Here is an 18021-nt window from a genome sequence, read left to right as displayed (position 1 = left end):
GAGAGCTGCAGAAAAACTTTGTAAGATCACTTCAAAATGGAATGCACTATCCCCTGTATTCAACAATCTTGGTCTTCTAGCAGGTGGACGTCCTATTACGTTTCTGGGTTCGAGCTCTAGAGGGATTCACACACTTGGGGACTTATTTGGTGAGAATGGGCTACGCTCTTTTCAGGAATTACGTTTTAATTTACCTGGTACCTCTTTCTTTTTCTATTTGCAACTGAGATCATCTATGAAAGCCTATTTTTGTGTTTCCTTTGTGTTTCCCAATTTTGTAAAATGTAATTTATGACTGCCCATGTTTCCAAGATTTCCAATAAAAATAAAACATTTGATCACAAAAAAAGGTACATTCTTAAAACCTTCTCAACCATCGCCTTGTTTGTTGTTGACAGAAACTTTAGGCTGTGCCCAGAGTTCCCACGATCATGGAAAACCTGGACAAGTCATGAAATTTTACAACCTCATTTTCCAGGCCTGGAAAAATCATGGAATTAATAAAAATCTTTTAAAGTTTTTGGAAAACTCATGGAATTTTGTTGAAATTATTTGTTACAGTAATCTTCCACAGAAAGCTTTCCACTTAATATACCATCAAGTTTATTTTTTTGAAGTTAGCCGTTGACATAATGTAGCTCTAATATGTGTGAACTTAGGGGTGCATGATATATCGTTTGAGCATCGACATTGTGCTGCACAAGAGTCGTTTCGAAGGACCTGCAATGTCAAGTAAAGCAAATGAACTCATACAACTTATTTTAAGCTTGATATGGAAATAGAAAACTTGCACAGTTCTCATTTTCCATGACTTATACCAGCCAAGCCCTTGGCTTTTAGAATTACGCTTATATGGGACTAGTGTGGTGCCGTTTTCTTACGGGAAGCCAGACTTTCCTGCATGTGTGTGTGTGTGTGGAAAAGTACCGCAACAAGGCTGGCAAGTGCAGCAGACAGTGAGGTGCATGCTTTCCCGAAATGAAAATTTTATCATGGGTCCTCAATAAGTCATAGCCTGGAAATCCAGACCCAAATCTAGAAAGATTTAGGGTCTGGCCATGAGTAACGAAAATGGCCCAACTCGAGGGGCGGCACCAAGCATGCATTTGAAAATATCACTGCATGCAATTGGATAACACTACGACCAATCAGAAGAATACACGGGGTGACTTATCAGAGCTTAGCTACCAGCGGAGCTACCTGGTAGATTAGACTCTTGCCACATCCAGTCGGCAAAACAGCAAAAACGTCCTTCTTGCAAAGGAAGGATTCGAGCGCCGTCTTCTGTTCCTCTTTTAGAGAAAAAGCCAAGTCTAACTCGTTCATTGTAGCGGCCAAAGCCGTTTCAAACAACTGGAGTTCATCCGTAGCCATCTTGCAATGTTTACTGACTGACTCCGGACTTCGTTGTTGCAGAGCTGTCATCATCTGTTTAGCTCGCCTCTGGCCCGCCTATATCAGATACACCGATGTGATTGGTGCAGCTCGGCTCCAACGGCATGGGTAATGAGCATCATTACTGATTGCCAGAGTGACTCGCTGAGCAAATTCAAATTGTGCTCTCGCGAGAACTCTGGATTTCCAGGGTAAATAAGTCATGGAAAAGTTTGAAATTTTGTCCATGAAAATGTGTGGGAACCCTATCTGCCCTTTAGTGTCATTTATTGGCTGTATCTATGCCATCATAAAGGACGCATGGAAGTATGAGGGCAGTGATGTTTATAACATTTAAAACCGACGTATTTATTTGTGTCGATAAGGGGAGCATAAGTAACTCCATTCACAGACACATTTGACCCTTTGTTAATATTAAAATATTGATTAATGCAGCTTTAAAACTACATCACCAAACAAAAAGAATACAACACTGACAAATATAAACCCAGGCTTGATATTAACTGTAATGGGATTGTGAAGAACAACAGAACAGCACAACTGAAGCAAGTTATAAAATTGCAGTTGATTTGTAGTTAGGGAGCACTTGCCAACACACTGGTGGACAGCGTCCTTGCTGTGCTTGTAACATAATTACATTTACGTCATCTCAGGGAGAACAAGGCATACTTATAACTTCACATCCACTGCAGATACACAGCTGACAGCTAATGTTCCCTTAGCACAATATTGCTCTTCTCAGCTCCTGAGGGACCCCTTATCACATTCATTCATTAGTGTTGAGAGAAGCATAACGGTAGTTCTTTATGCGGAGGTGGGAGGAATGCCAGATTTTGATGGAATGGGGATGGTGCTAGATATATAGTATAAAGGCAAAACAGACAATGTATCTGCATCAATGTGACAAAGTCATTCACACCTGTCAAATGTGCTTCAGCATGTTAAAAGTTTTTCTTTTTAATCTACTCAGATTACAAGCAGAAACCTGGTGGTGTTGGGTAGTTTTCTCATTCAAGGAGTCATTGATCTCCTTTAATCCTCAAGGTAAACATTCTGGTCACTGTAAAGAAGCACACAATCATGTTGTAAGGCTCTTGTGGCATATTGATCAACCAAGTCAGAGGATTCTTTGAAGGTCTAAACCTCAGTAGACATCTTTTATCATATTCATTTAACACCCATTTACCGCTGTCAAGATTAGTTAATGATTTCTGTGTGTGTTACAGAAGACTGTAAACTGTTTTTTTTAACAATCTAGAAAATTGTGCTGACCCCATAACCTCAGCTAAAGACTCAAGTGCTGAAATCAATCTCAGCAAGACCTTTATTATAAAGTGGAAAGCAGTGGACCATACGCTAAGCCCTGCACCTGTCAAGAATACGCCTTTACAGTGACACTTGTAATTTTTAACAATTTTAGACAAAGGCAGACGAAAGCAGGCTTGTCATCAACTGGTGACCGTCAATTTTGTCAATTGCATGGAGAGGCTTCATGGTTTAATCAGCTGTATTTAGCTAACTAATTCAGCCAACATTAGCTTGACTTGTTGGTTGAAAACTGGCTGACTTTTTAATGTTTCCAGCTAAATTTTTGGAAAAGGGTCTTCAATACTGTCTACACTTGACGGCTGCTTATGCTAAAGGTTTGGGGCTAAAGCCAGAACACAAGAAAAATTAGGTATCTCCACCAGTTGATGATGTAGAAGACATAGAAACAGAGAAATAGCACTGTTGTATTGCAGTATAGAGCTAGTTAGTGATAGTATTTTACAGAGATGGGGGACTCGAGTCACATGACTTGACTCGAGTCAGACTCGAGTCGCAAATATGATGACTTGAGACTTGCTTGACTAATGTTGATAAAAGACTCGACTTAGATTTTGTATTCATGACTTGAGACTTGACTTTGACTTGAGACAGATGACTCGAAAGGACTTGGCTTTAATTCAGTATTAAAGGCACGCTAAGCACCGTTGGGCGTCACTTCTGTTTACATTCAACAATGTTATCAAACACAACGGAGCTAACTCGCCCCTCCCCCCCTCGTCCTCCGTGACTCTGTCATGAACGAGCGATAGCTGCTAATTACCCTGGATTTACACACCTGTTCAAGGGATAGTGTACCCAACATGAAATTTCTCCCATTATCTACTCACCCTCATGCCGATGGAGGATCACGTGAAGTTCTAGATTCCTCACATCACCTTCTGGAGATCTAAGGGGAGAGGAGGTAGCAACAAAACTCCACCTAATGGAGGCTCATGGCGCCCCAGATTAAAATGTCCAAATATACATAATTGAAACCACAAAATATCTCCATACTGCTCGTCCGTAGTGATCCAAGTGTCCTGAAGGCCTGACATAAAAAGTTGTTTGGAAAAACATCATTTGAACTCTGTTTTTAGCCTCATTGTAGCCTGTAGCTCTAACTGCTTCTCTGTGCACCACGTTCACGTGTGTGCACTTGCGCAAGACCATGAGACATGGGCACCACGACGTTCATGTGTGTGTGCTTGCTTTCGCTGGTCTTGCACTGGCTGGTTGGTAAAGCCTGGACCCAGATGTTTTTGTTGCCATTTGCGGAGCCTGAGCTGCCTACAGAGACCGGACTTTTTCACAGCATATTCAGAGGACATGTAGCTAGCGAATCGTGAGGAGATGTTTGCTGTATGTGACATATGACTTGACTTGTGACTTGCTTGACCTGAGCAATGACTCGACTTGACTTGCTTGACTTATAGCAGGGACTTGACTTGCTTGATTCTCACCACAGCTAACTTGGAACTTGCTTGAGACTTGAAGGTAAAGACTTGAGACTTGCTTGTGACTTTCACATGTGTGACTTTCCCCCATGTCTGGTATTTTAAGTATAAAAAGGAAAAATTTAAGACCAGACTGTTATTTCATTATAACATAACCTATTTTCTTATATTTAAATAGAATAAAAAATATTAAATATAATCACCTTTAATGTAACAAAAAAGGCATTGTGTTTGACAAATGTAATGCCATCCCAGACAAGTCTGGTTGCCATCGATTGGCCACAGAAAGTGAAAATGTAATTTTGGTTGGCGTGGGCTTTACACCAAAGAAGCAAAGATGAGCCTTATGTCTCTGTGGTGCAACCAAACATTGACACAGCCCTATGATAAAACTAACTAGTTTTAGCATATTGTTTAGTGTGGACTTTGCACCTTAACTTAAACAAGAACTTACATGTAGATGGCGCAACAGGCTGCTGGATAGAATCTCTAGCGTTATGCTAAACTCGGAATAAATACTACACAGTACTGTGCTTTCATCAACATGGCTTTTTTAAAATAACACCCAACCCAGCAAAATGTTGTAAGCTAATGATATGCTCCGGCCCCCAGGAAAACCACTCAGCAGTGGAGAAAATGTTTCCCAGTGGCCACTCATGGTATTGCAGCGAAAAAAATCCCCTGTAGCCCAGAGAGCATTTTCTCCATACACCACTGTTATAAAGGAGACGACTGTAAAACTGTTGACAGGACACCTCCAACTGCAAACAAGGTCAATTATGAATTTTTGAGCCATGGTGGGTTTATATTTGTAAAACTTTCCTAAGCCCAGAAAAGCGATTAAAATATCGGTGATGTCATCACAGTGTAAAGTCTATGAGCTAAGCAGGAACTCACAGGCAAGGCCAGCAGCAAAAACAACTGAGCATATTTAGTGGGCTGCACACTGCTGAAGTCATCCCAGAAGCTAGAAAACTTTTTTGGCATATGCGCCAGGCGAGGTAAGTGTCATCTTGGCATCATCTAGTTATTATTGAATTCTATGAATATGCTACAGCCTGGCTCTGAAAGTAACACTGGGCTACTACTTTGAGTAGTTCGCCATACATTCTAACTTTTGCACCTTACATTCCAGTAGATGAACACATTGCTTCATCCACTCTTTAAACTTATGCTGCTGTCAGGCTGAAAAAAGACACCACCCTCCAAACTATTTAAAAACAGAGCATTTCTCTTATTACAGCTCACAACACTTGAACATGTGGAAAAATACAGAGCTTTGCAAACCTGCTGTGCCTAGTTACAGTTGCTAAGCAAAGATGGGACAGTCATTGTTTGGGGAAGGGGTTTAACAAACAGTTGGTTGTATGTCTCCTGCTTTTTCATGGTCTTGCCTTAAATTAATACTGTAAATAGTTTTTACAGTCTAGTAACTCCAGGTCCATGTATGACGCATACTTCTGGAGAGATCAGTGTAATTGGAGCCGTCATTAGCCGGTAAACTGAATGTTCGATGAAGTAAGTGTGCTTGAACTTTTACTCATGATTGCCAAGCCAGTGGCAGACATAATAAGCAATGATACAGCATCAATTATGGCATTCTTCAGGTAATCTGAGCAAAAAATGGACTCATGATACAACATCTCACTGTCAAAATCTTCTATCATGTCATGAGCTGTGTAATTAATTGCACTGTGTCTGATTACCACCATTATTATCATTGGCTTGTGCAAACTGGGCCTATTACATACCGGCGTCCGCCGGGCCAAGTGAGGAGTCAGACTCTGCTGACTTGACTAATCCCTATTTAATGAAACTCTTGGAAATGTCTGCCAGTAGAAGCAGCTCACACACAGCTGTAAACCCTAGCTGGATGGTAGTTCAATCCCACTCAGACAGCATAGGAAGTAAATGTAATATCTAAGGTCCAAAATGTCATTCTAAAGCTAAATAAGCAGCACGGTCTCAAAGAAATATTTGAAATGGACACAGACTTGTAACCTAAAATTACGTGGTGGTGGGCTTGAAATGTGTTAAAATTACGTTCTGGCAAAAGAGTCAATTTCATATATCTACAACCACATTCATCTTTTACGTCCAGAGTCATTTAACTCAATAAAGAGCTTTTGGGAGAAGGATTTCGGGGAGAGGAAGTTTGGGTGGAGATTTTACAACGTGTACACAGATCTTCTATTTGTATAAGACATGGTCTTATTTAATGTATATTGGTACATGGTACCTACTACACTAAGGCCTGGCTGTCTAAGATCTATGATGGTGTTTCACCTGTCGATAATCCCCTGCAAACCTCATATGTATGTTTTGGCTTGCCCATCTCTACATAATTTTTGGATGGAGATTTTTGATTTTCTATCAGAGATGACTGGGGAAAAAGTAGAACCTAATGCTCTCAGTGCATTGTTTAGGGTCTTCCCTTCATTGCCATCTCTCTGCATCCAAAAAAGATGTCTTAGCCTTTGTCATCCTATTGGCTAAAAAACTAATGTTGACCAATTAGACATCAATAGTACATCCTCTTTTACCCTCTGAATATGAGACATCCTTTATTTTTTTTAAATTGCAAAAAATCTGACTTTCATTATTTGGTTTCTCCAATAAATGTGAAACCCAATAAATAAACTTAGAGAAAACATTTCCATGCTGACAACACAAAACCAATGCAAATGCAAAGTCAACTTTTGTTGTGGTGGCCGCACAGATTAAGTATAAAGAGCAAGAAACTCTGCCTAAAGTGGCTGATGGGTCAAACAAGCGTGGACTTTCAACCAGGAGACTGCTGTACATGTCCTGAAACAGTCAATGCAGTTTCATAACTTTATGGACTTCACATAACTATGCAAAGTACTTTACCTAGCTATGCAAAATACGTACGTTTACATTACTTACGTCTTGTACATAGTTATTTTAACCAAAACCACGGTCTTTTCCTGAACTTAACCAAGTATTGTTTGTTCTCTTAACCTTACCAAGTGTTTCTTTCACTAAATCTAACCAAACAGAGAAAGTTTCACAACATTAATAATGTGTTTGAGACTGCAACCATTCATAATAGACTTTGATTGGCATTGTTTTCATGATTCCACCGCGTTATTTAACACATTTAATGCCCACCACCAAATAATGCGTTGTTAAGAAGTTGTGTCCATTTCTCGTACGTCTCTGAGACCATGTTGAAACAGGGTGGCATGGTGGTGCAGTAGTTAGCACTGTCGCCTCGAGAGTTCTGGGTTTGAACCCTCCAGCCAGCTGGGGCCCTTCTGTGTGGGTTTCTCAGGGTTCTCTGGTGTCCTCCTACAGTCCGAAGACATGCCTGTTAAGGCCCTGAGACACCAAGCCGACGGTCGACCAAAGTCGGGCTGTCGGTGAGCGTCTGTCGGCCTAGTTTTTGCGGTGTGTCCCGCACTGTCGGCCCTTCGGCGTTTTCGGCTTTTTGGCCAATTGAGCATGTTGAATTGGTGGCAGAGCTAGTCGGTGAAAGAGATCACTCTGATTGGCTGTTCAGGTTTTATTCCCTCGCCCCTGTAGCAAGTGAATCTGCCTGTAGTGAAACCGGGGCTAACCGGTGCTTCCTCCACAGGCTCCACTTCACTTAGCTGCCCGACAGATCCACTGCCTCTCCCACTTTAACCTGAATAACAAACCAGAGCTAGCTGGGAAGCTAGCGGAGCATTAGCCGCAGCATGACGGAGGGACGCACAGCCAGTTAGCCTCCGCTAGTCTCTGAGCTAGCCCCGGCTCTCCGTTTGGATCCAACCAGAGCACCGAGCCCTGGTTTGTTATTCAGGTTAAAATGCGAAGAATCAGCGGGTTTATCGGGCAGCTGAGTGAAGCTGAGTGAAGTGGAGCCTGCGGAGGAAACACCAGGACCGTCTGGATGTAATAGTCCGTGGAGGTGCTGCGGTGCTCGGCCTCACAGATAGGTAACACCTCTGCTGTCAGGATGTACCACTCTGTCACTCCACTCTCTCTCACGCAGGCTCAGAACGTATGTGCCACTTGGCCGTCGGATGTAGTCTTTGTAGTGTGTTCAAATGCAACTGACACAGGGCGACGTGAGGCGACGTAGACGATGCAACAGTTGGCTTTCGTCACCGCTAGTTCTTTGATGTCGGTTTGGTGTGTCCGCACTTTTAGGTTTATAGGTCACTTTTTGTCTGTAGGTGTGAATGTGAGCATGAATGGGTATCTAGGGTGTGCCCCAACTCTCACCCAGTGTCAGCTGGGATAGGCTCCAGCCTCCTCGCAGCCCTAAATAGGGTAAGCAGTTACAGAAAATGGATGGTTGGATGTGTTCAAATACTACAAGGACTGAACTGCACATTACAGCAGTATAATCAGTGGCACTCTATAATATAGAAATACAGTGTCTCTATGTGACTGTGGCCTTGATCACACCTAAAACTGTAGTGATACCTTTAAGATTCTTGGCAGAAAGTCATTTTCTCCAAAACATGGGCACAATTAAGAACCAAAAGTTATTGTGTATTTAATAGCAAATATCACAGCTGATTTTAATTTAAGCCACAAGCTCAAACACCTACACAGTTTTAGATGGAGGTCAAGCGCAAGGACACAGCTTGATAAATGTTAAAACTAGGATGTGAAAGCACAGCTATTATCTGTAAAGATGAAAAGTCTCCAGTTTCTGTCCAACAGAGGTGATATGACAGACTCCTCTGGTTGGATTTTAACAACACCTGAGGAGATGACACCCGCTGGCACTGTATTCTGTCATTTTAAAGGTCACATCCTGCAACTATGAATATCATTTTCACTTCCAAATATCTTTTAAGTGAATAGATGATGCTCAATCGAAAAAAAAGGAAGTATTTTTTATCTATTCTGACAGCTCTCTGTCCTTCCAAACCATACACTGTTTTCAGTCACAGGTTCCAGTGCTCATTAAAGTGGCGCTCCAACATTTTTACACATTAAAGTCAGTATATTAGTCATGAGGACAGATACTCACCCTTTGAAAATAATTATATAATGTATTCTGTGGCTCTGTGGAGCTTTGTCAAGTCTAAAAAATGAGAGTACTTGAAGGACATCACTTAAGTTGTCTCAGCTTTTGGTAAGGGACTATAACCTTTTGACAGAATGAAAGCAAGTGAAGTTTTTTAATGTTTTTGCCAAAGCTTAGAAGCATTAAGCAGACATCTGCTTCGATGAAAACAGTAAGATGTGAAAATGGGGATTGGTTACGTTTATGTAGGGCTGAGGGATATGGAGAAAATCAGTTATCACAATATTTTTTACCAAATACCTTGATATTGATATTGCGATAATGTTATAGGGTTGACTATTGGTGATTTCACAAAATATTTACACAAAAAGTTTTTTGATAATCAACAGTAATGTAGATATAATGACTAAGTTGTAAAGGCAAATAATGAACCAGCTAGAACAGTCTGGTAAGTTCATAAAATTGCATCACTTAACTGTAATGCAGCCTTTAAAACCAGGAAAAGACAACACTTACAGTATAACGGTATCCAAAATCTTATAGATATCTAGTCTTGTTAACCTAGGGCTGGGCAATACTGGTATTGTGACATGAGTAGTTTGATGTGATTGATTGATCAGTAACATCAGGATAAATTGTAATGTTCCTTGTTTTGGTGTCATGACCAAAACTTTACTGTTTGGGTTTAGTCTCACTGCCCTCGTCAGTGTTGTTTCTACATACAGCAAGCAGCTGTTCTCAGCTAAATTCTTTAAAAAACACTCAGCACTACTTGCCCAGCACCAAATTGCAGACAGACACAGTTAGCAGCTAGCTTGTGAACATAGTGGAGCATTTACCTCCAGACCTTTGGATCCACCCACTCCACCAGATTCAAGTTGACTGATTCATCTAGTATTGTGCCATGAAAGTGTTTTTTTGGTTAAAAAAAACCCCAAAACGATTCAAGGAGCGATGAGCCAATCAGTGTTTCGGATCAAGCCATGCACCTATGAGAAGTAATAACAACAATGGCAAGCACTATAGACTATGAAGATATATGCTGCTTTCGAGGATTTTTGTAAATCGGCATGTCTTCTCAATAATGCCCAGCACTGTAGTTTGTTTTACTTTGCTCTGGTCCACTCTTAAACCCCCGGCATAACAAGTACGTCACTGTGGACTGAAAATGACATCAGATTCAGGCGGATAGGTTGGTCTCTGGTGATTGGTTAGAGAAAATCAAAACTCCCTTCTCCAAGGAAATCGGTTATTTGACAGCAATGTCAGGCTGAGGACAGAAACGTAGTGTAAAAAGTTGACAGTTCTATCTAATATCAGGCAATAATGGACTGACATTCATCAGTTGGCCAGAAACACAACTCAAAATGAATGCCTGCTGCTCTGTGTCTGCTAGATTTATAAATAGGTGACTATTCCCTGACGCTCTTCTCATATCAACATTACATGGTAATAATATGTTAATACAGCTTGCACTGCCCCCATGTGGCCAAAAAATCTATTAATGTACAATTCCACAAAAGTTGTATAAAATGTCAATAAAAACAGTATGCAATCATTTGCAAATCATTTTCAACGTGTAGTCAATTGAATACAGTACATAGTTAATATATTTAATGTTCAAACTGATAAACTTTACTGGTGTATTGTGTTGCTTTATTGTACATATTAAGTCATTCTGAGTTTGATGCCTGCAAAACTATTCAGAAAAAGTTGGGACAGGGCAAGAAAAGACTGGGAAAGTTGTGGAATGCTCAAAAAACACCTGTTTGGAACATTTGATGGGTAAAACAGGTTAATTGGTAACAGAAGATGGTATTATTATTGGATATGAAAGGGGCATGCCTAAAAGACTGATTCACAAGCAAGGACAGCGCAAGGTTCACCACTTTGTGAAAAACTGCGTGAGCAAATCATCCAACACTTTAAGATCAATGTTTCTCAACACACAATTGCAATGACTTTAGGATTTCAACATCTACAATCTATAATATCATCAAAAGATTCAGAGAATCCAGAGAAATCTCTGCATGTCAGGGGCAAAGCTGAAAACCAACACTGCTCATGACCTTTAGCTCCTCAGGTAGAACTGCATTAATAACTGTCATGATTATATAAAGAATATCACTACTTGGTCTCAAGAACGCTTTGGTAAACCATTGTCCGTAAACACAGTTCGTCGCTTTGTCTACAAATCCAACTTAGGACTCCAACATGCAAAGTAAAAGCCATTTATCAACAACATCCAGAAACGGTGTTGACTTCTCTGGGCCTGAACTCATCTGACATGGACTGACACAAAGTGGAAAAGCGTGCTGTGGTCTGACGAGTCCACATTTCAAATTGTTTTTGGAAATCATGGACATCAGGTCCTCCAGGCTAAAGAGGAAAAGGAAAATCCAGATTGTTACCAGCTCAAAGTTCAAAGCCAGCATCTGTGATGGTATGGGGGAGTGTTGGTGCCCATGGCATCATGGGTAACTCACATCTGTGGCACCATGAATGCTGAAAGTTACAAACAGGTTTTGGAGCAACATCTCCCTGCTTTGTCCAGCAGCACAATGACAAGCTACATTCAGCACGTGTTACAGTTACAACAGTGTGGCTTTGTAGTAAAAGAGTGCTGGTACTAGACGGGCCTGCCTGCAGTCCAGACATATGTCCTATTGAAAATGTGTGGCACATTATGAAGCACAAAATGCAGCTCCCAGACTGTTGAGCAGCTAAAGTTGTATATTAAGCAAGAATGAGAAATAATTTCACTTTCAAAACTTCAACGAGTGTCCTCATTTCCCAGACACTTACTGAATATTGTTAAAAAAACAGGTGAAGTAACACAGTGGTAAACATACCCCTGTTCCAACTTTTTATGGAACGTGTTGCAGGCATCAAATTCAAAATATTTACAAGAGAAAATAAGGTTTACCAGGTTGAACATTAAATATCTATTCTTTGTATTGTATTCAACTGACTATAGATCAAAAGGACTTGCAAATCAATGCATTCTGCTTTCATGTAAGTTTTAAACAGCATTCCAACTTCTTTGGAATCAGGGTCGTAGCTTAAAAGGCCATAACTGATGCATACAAGTCTAGTTTTGATGAAACTTGCATTTTCTCTTTTCTGATTGGTTAAAGGAGTACCTACATGGGGAATGACATGTTTATTGCCCATTAATTGTTACATTGTTAGATGTTTGTAGCTTGGACTAAATGTACAGACTCACCTTTCCTCAATCACTACCTGGTTAATTATCGTGTTACTGTATATTACGAATAATCAAATCTGTCCAAGTTCTCTGTCTTTGGGGATTACAGTGTTACAATGTAGCAAAGTTAAAAGTGTCTCCCTCCTGCACAGGGATGAACAGATTTTTAAGGCTCAGGGGAAAAATCAACAAATCCCTCCAAGATTTATCATGAATCTTGAATGTATGCAGCCATAAGCTGATAAGTCCCACAGATCGTATCCAGAATTTGCATTGAGGAAATGCTGTGAAGAGGTGTCAGACTGTGTGGGGAGAAGTGAAAGAAAGAAAGAAAAGCAGAGGCCATTTTTCCACATCTATGCTGTGACAATGTTTGTGAAGCACCAAGGGACTGGCTGCAATGAATTTATGCATGAGATTGTGACATTTGACATGCAAACACACACAAAAGTCAAAGTCTACCAAAGTGTTGCAATCCCACCTGGGACATTAGTTTGAAAATGTCACGGCTCTCGATATCATTCAGATTGTATTCATAATCATAAGAACTGTGACACCACGGATGTTTTTTTCTGTCACAGTGGGTGTTTGCGGAACACAGCAGCCGTGTCCAGACGTGCATAATATACCATCCATCCGGCTGTACACAGACCGTTTGTTTTCCAGTCCCTGCCTGCTGAATCTAAAGAGGACACAGTAGCTTTACAGCAGATGGCCGTGCAAGCTGATAAGACTTTAATAAGTCAGATTAAAGTAAAAGAGCTTCCATTCAGTGCTAGGAGCAATCTTAATTAAAGAGTTATGAACTCTCCATAAAACATGAGGCACGTTTATGCCGTACTTATTAAGATACCTGCCTAAAGGAACATCCTGAACAGAAGGGGCCGTCACCTCCTTCTCTCTGTACTTCTTAAAGGGACAGTTCCATCTAGATTGTCTTGATGTGAGTTACAGAGTGATGTAGATAATGGCCATAGAAATGTCTGCCTTCTCTCCTGCCTAATGGAACTGGATGGCACTCGGCTTGTGGTGCTCAAAGCGCCCAAAAAAAACAAAACAAAAAACAATGTTTCATTGCAAACAGCAATGTCTCTTTCAGGAATCATGACCTTGTTTAACCAGGTCATGTAAGAACTTGTGTCTTTCACCCAGCCTGCTCCCGCCAACTGTATGCATGTGTGCATGTGTGTGCAGAAGGAAGCATGCATCAACTCATGGGGTGTTTCTGAAAGTCAAGGAAGGATCCTTAAATGGCCGAATTTCAAGGAGGCTAAGTCATCGACCCCTAACAGAAACCTCATAATTTACACTTTCCAATGTGTCCACTGCTGAATATGAGACTTTTAAAATAACATGATTTAGATAAAACATAAAAGTTTTTAAGTGAATCATTTACAGCAGAGATGGAGCGCTGTCCACCTCCCCCCACTATTCACATGATAATGAAATGATAATTGCTTTCATTCTGTCAGCTTAATTGGTGTATTTTTGGGGGGAATCACAGTGAGAACGGCCACAGAAAAGACATTGGAATGTCCTGCAGGTCAAAGCATCACTCATTTGTTTTGAGGTTAACATATTTGAGAAGATTACACAGTGGTATCATGTACAATCGGCGCGGTCAGCTGTTTCAGAACAGCGCGGCTCATCAGATCAGATCTGCTACTCTTAGTATTGTAGCAGAGTGTGTGGTGACACACACATAAAATATGGAACACTGTGGAATCACAGAGTGATTCTGTGTGTGAGTCTGTATATTCTGTAAATAATAATTCAGAACTTTTTTCCAGCTGTTGTCTTTACTTCATTACTCCACTTAATCTTAAGTATGAAATACATTCTCCCTAACGTGACTCTGAAAATACTGCTACATTTGTTTGAAATTGTACAACATTAGAGAGTGCCAAAATTATCACAGTATCCTGAAACCCCCTCAGTCTGCTGAGGGTTAATGATGTACACCTGGGGACACTCATTAGCCTGTTCCAGCATGTGTTCACCCAATGCTAGGAAGGACTCTTGCCTTGCCTCTGGAGGTTTCTTCCTGGGGAGGACTCATCGTACCAAGGAAGGATCCTTGACTTTAAGAAACACCCATGGAATAGAGGTTACTGCTAGCTCACCAGAGCTAACTAATGCTACGTTCCAGGCAAGTTTCTGAGCCCGTAAATCACCACTTCAAGTCACGACTCACTTCATAGCATTCCAGGCAAGTCACGCCAAACTCTCAAAGCAACATGGCGGACCGTGTGGGGTTTATGTTTGTTTATGATCACTTCTGTCACCAAAGGTGCCGGTTCCTTGCTCATTTGAGTGAAATGGAGGAGGAGAGACAGCGCATAAGGTCACAGATGCTATTATACTTTTTATTTTACGTTATCTGTGTGTTTGGAAACGTGTATGATTTATTCTTGCACTGGAAACCAGCTGTTAGGGCGGCTGCCAATAATGTGTTAACATTAGCAGTTATTTTTTGTCTATTTCTCACCGTGTATCACCTGCATCAACATCCATCCTGCATCCATGGGGCTGCCATTGTTATTTAGAGGAGTAAGGTAATTGGTTTAGATGGATGTGTGATGTCAGAAAGCATGACTGGGAGTACATCGATCTGGTACGAGTTCACGGGTGGCAAGTTGCGGGTTTGACTACCGTTCCAGTGCACTTTCACAGGTAGAAGGTTGTAAAAAACGAGTTACAGGTTGCCTGGAACGCGCCATAACATTACAGTTAAGTGGAGCAGGATGTCATTACTGTCATGGGTGTGGTCAAAACCAAGATGCAGCACCACAGACAAGAAGGGCAGTTTCTAATAGTCTTTAATGAAACCACTTGTCAAACACAGAGTGAGCTGGCAGATGAAAAAACAGTGGGAGTCAAATTGTTGGCTCAGAACCTTCCAAGACTCAGGTTCAGTCCGAACTGCTTGGTGTGGCAAACCAAGGCAGAGAACAGGTGTGTCAGTGGCATCTGCTGGATGCACACAAATGGCAAACAATTCAAATGTGTGCAATGGTACTGTAAGGGAGTAGGCAGAAGGCAATGTCTGATGAGCAGGGAATCCGGAACCAGGAGTACACACGGGAGAAGCCAACACACCTGTGCGAAGCCGACTGTAGGCAGCGAGGGTCTTGACAATGACGATGATGAGTGGATCCTGCGACGCACACACAACGGCAGAATGTGCATCCATGTAGAGAGGTAATCCACAGCACAGGAAATCACAGGTAGCAGGACAGGTAAACTCACTATGAAGAGCTCGGGACAGTCTCACCAAACAGCCATGGAGAAAAGAAACCAGGAACGTAGAAGCAGAGCTCTTGGTTGGGGACAGAAGGCTGAGTGGGAGCAGGGGAAGCAGGAGAGTCAAAGACAGGCGAGGTCGGCAACAAGGAAGCAGTCCGGGAATAAATACTGGAAAGTCTTGCTTGAGTATGACAAAGAACATTCTGGCAAGGATAGTCTGTGAAGCAGGAGTCTTTATACTGGCAGGAGGTAATGATCCACAGGTGAGGGGCGTTAGCTTGTTGAGATGGGTGTGGTGGATTGGCAGAAGTGGGAGATGTGTGGACAGGTGATAGGCTGGCAGGTAGGTGTGGTGGAGAGGCAGAGTCAGTGGAAATTTACTGAGTTAACTGAGAAAGTGGCATGTATGGTAGGTGAAAAGTGCCCACTGTGACAATTACAGCAACAATGTGTTATGTATTTGTACATGTTCAGTGATTGATTGTTCCTCAAATAGACTGGTTGTCATTTTCCCTAAAAATACAAATGTATAGCTTTAATTTGAAGGAGTACATTGGCAGTAAGGAACAAAACATTTACTGGGAACAAGCCTTCTCAAGTTTAGGAGATACTCGTGGGTACACATCGAACCTTTTGTCATTCAGATATCTTGAGGTGAGAGTTCAAGGGACCCCTTTGAAAATGACCCTGCCAGTTGTCCCCTTGCCAAAATTTAGCCTAGCATTAAAGCATTGTTTAGCACCCTTCCTGACAAAATAACCACTGGATGCCTTAGGTTGTCTCATTTCACATGATGCCACTACCTTTGTGCTAGCTTAGAAAAGGTGTGCTTAAAGACAGTAAGTGGGGAGGCCAGCAATTGTATTAGGGTGGTTGCGGCCTTCCCTTTGAGGTGCCACTGGCAATGTTTTGAGCTTAGGCCTCTTGTCCATGAGTAGATGCACACTGACTTCTGTGCAGTAATATGGTTGGTGGGTGTAGTTTGGTAGAAAGAAAATAGTTCCTACATGTAACTGCTCACAACAAGGTCTGTGGATTATCTTGAGTAACCAGGTCATTGTCTCTGGAAAGAGACATTGCTGTTGAGTTTTCAGATAATTCTTTTGGTGCTTTGAGCACCATGAGCCGAGTGCCATCTAGTTCCATTATACTGGTGAGAAGGCATACATCTCTACAGCCGATATCTCCAACACTCTTCAACTCACACCGAAACAATCTACATTAATACATAGCACTACAGGTAAGAGAAAAATATGTATTTTTGATTTGGGGTTGAACTGTCCCTTAAAGTTTCTTTGGATGTTGAGTAAATCAGGTGAATAGTATTGAATAAAAAAATGTTAATACCACATAAACACAATGTTATGATAAAGTTCAAACACTGCACAAATGTCATCATTCTCATTGAGGTAAGTAGGCTACAGTTCAGATTAGTTAACAGAGCATATAAAGCCTTATTGGAAGTGCTCCGTCTTGGCAGTAGGAGTTTTTGGCATTGAGTTTTCCACAGTAGTGGAAGTGTGTTTGCCTCTGTGGGAGGATGCATGCAAATTGAGTGAAAGTGATTGGTCATGCAGGTGGAGGTTTTTTTCCCCCTGCCAGAGAACGCTTTAGCTATCCAGATGTGAGCTCAGATCAGTTCCTCTGAGCTAAATTTAGCCACAAACCAAAACGCCCGTCTGGCTTTACTCGGAATATGACTGATGGGAAGTAGACTGTTCTGAGCTTTAATCACTGATATGATTGGAGATAACCAACCAGGGAGAGCAGTCAACTGCCACCAGACCCTGAAGGGCCCCTGATTTGGTTTTGATAATTTAATTAATAGAAAATGTGTTAGGGCATTTGTACATCATCAACTCTGACTGGTTGTGCATCATTAACTAAATGTGTGTCTTGTAGAGGGGTCCTGTGTCAATATAGAGCTTTTATCGTTTCAGTTTGATGATACTTTCATGATGATTGTGCATTTTTTAGGTATTTTGGGAGCATGTTTAATGCCTGCATTAGAGAGTTTACAAAACAAAGATGACAAGAGATGGTCTCTGACTGTGGAGCCTCAACCCAGAGACCATGCAAGCAAGGCTATGATGCATATTCCTAATTCCTGATAAAGATTTATTTGATCAGATGACCACAAATAATGTGCAACTCGAGCACAGGTGTATGGTTTGCACTGGGCTTAATGAGAAGTTGTCACACAGTATATACACATTGTACAAAGGTCAGCCAGGGCCAGATTAATGCACGACAGGGGCCCTGGGACGAAAATTAGCTGTGGGCCCTAATTGAACTTTTATACTGTATATGGTAATTTGATCAAACACAAATTTGTGTAAGAGCATGGACCATGTAAGCGTAATATTTAAGGATACTTAAGTTTTTTTTTTAAATGTACCGTTTTTTCCCATGTTTTTGTGTCT

This window comes from Epinephelus moara, chromosome 13 (genome assembly GCF_006386435.1).
Source record: "Epinephelus moara isolate mb chromosome 13, YSFRI_EMoa_1.0, whole genome shotgun sequence".
Taxonomy (NCBI): Eukaryota; Metazoa; Chordata; class Actinopteri; order Perciformes; family Serranidae; genus Epinephelus; species Epinephelus moara.
The sequence above is the reverse complement of the archived record's forward strand: the minus strand, read 5'-3'. Positions refer to the sequence as shown.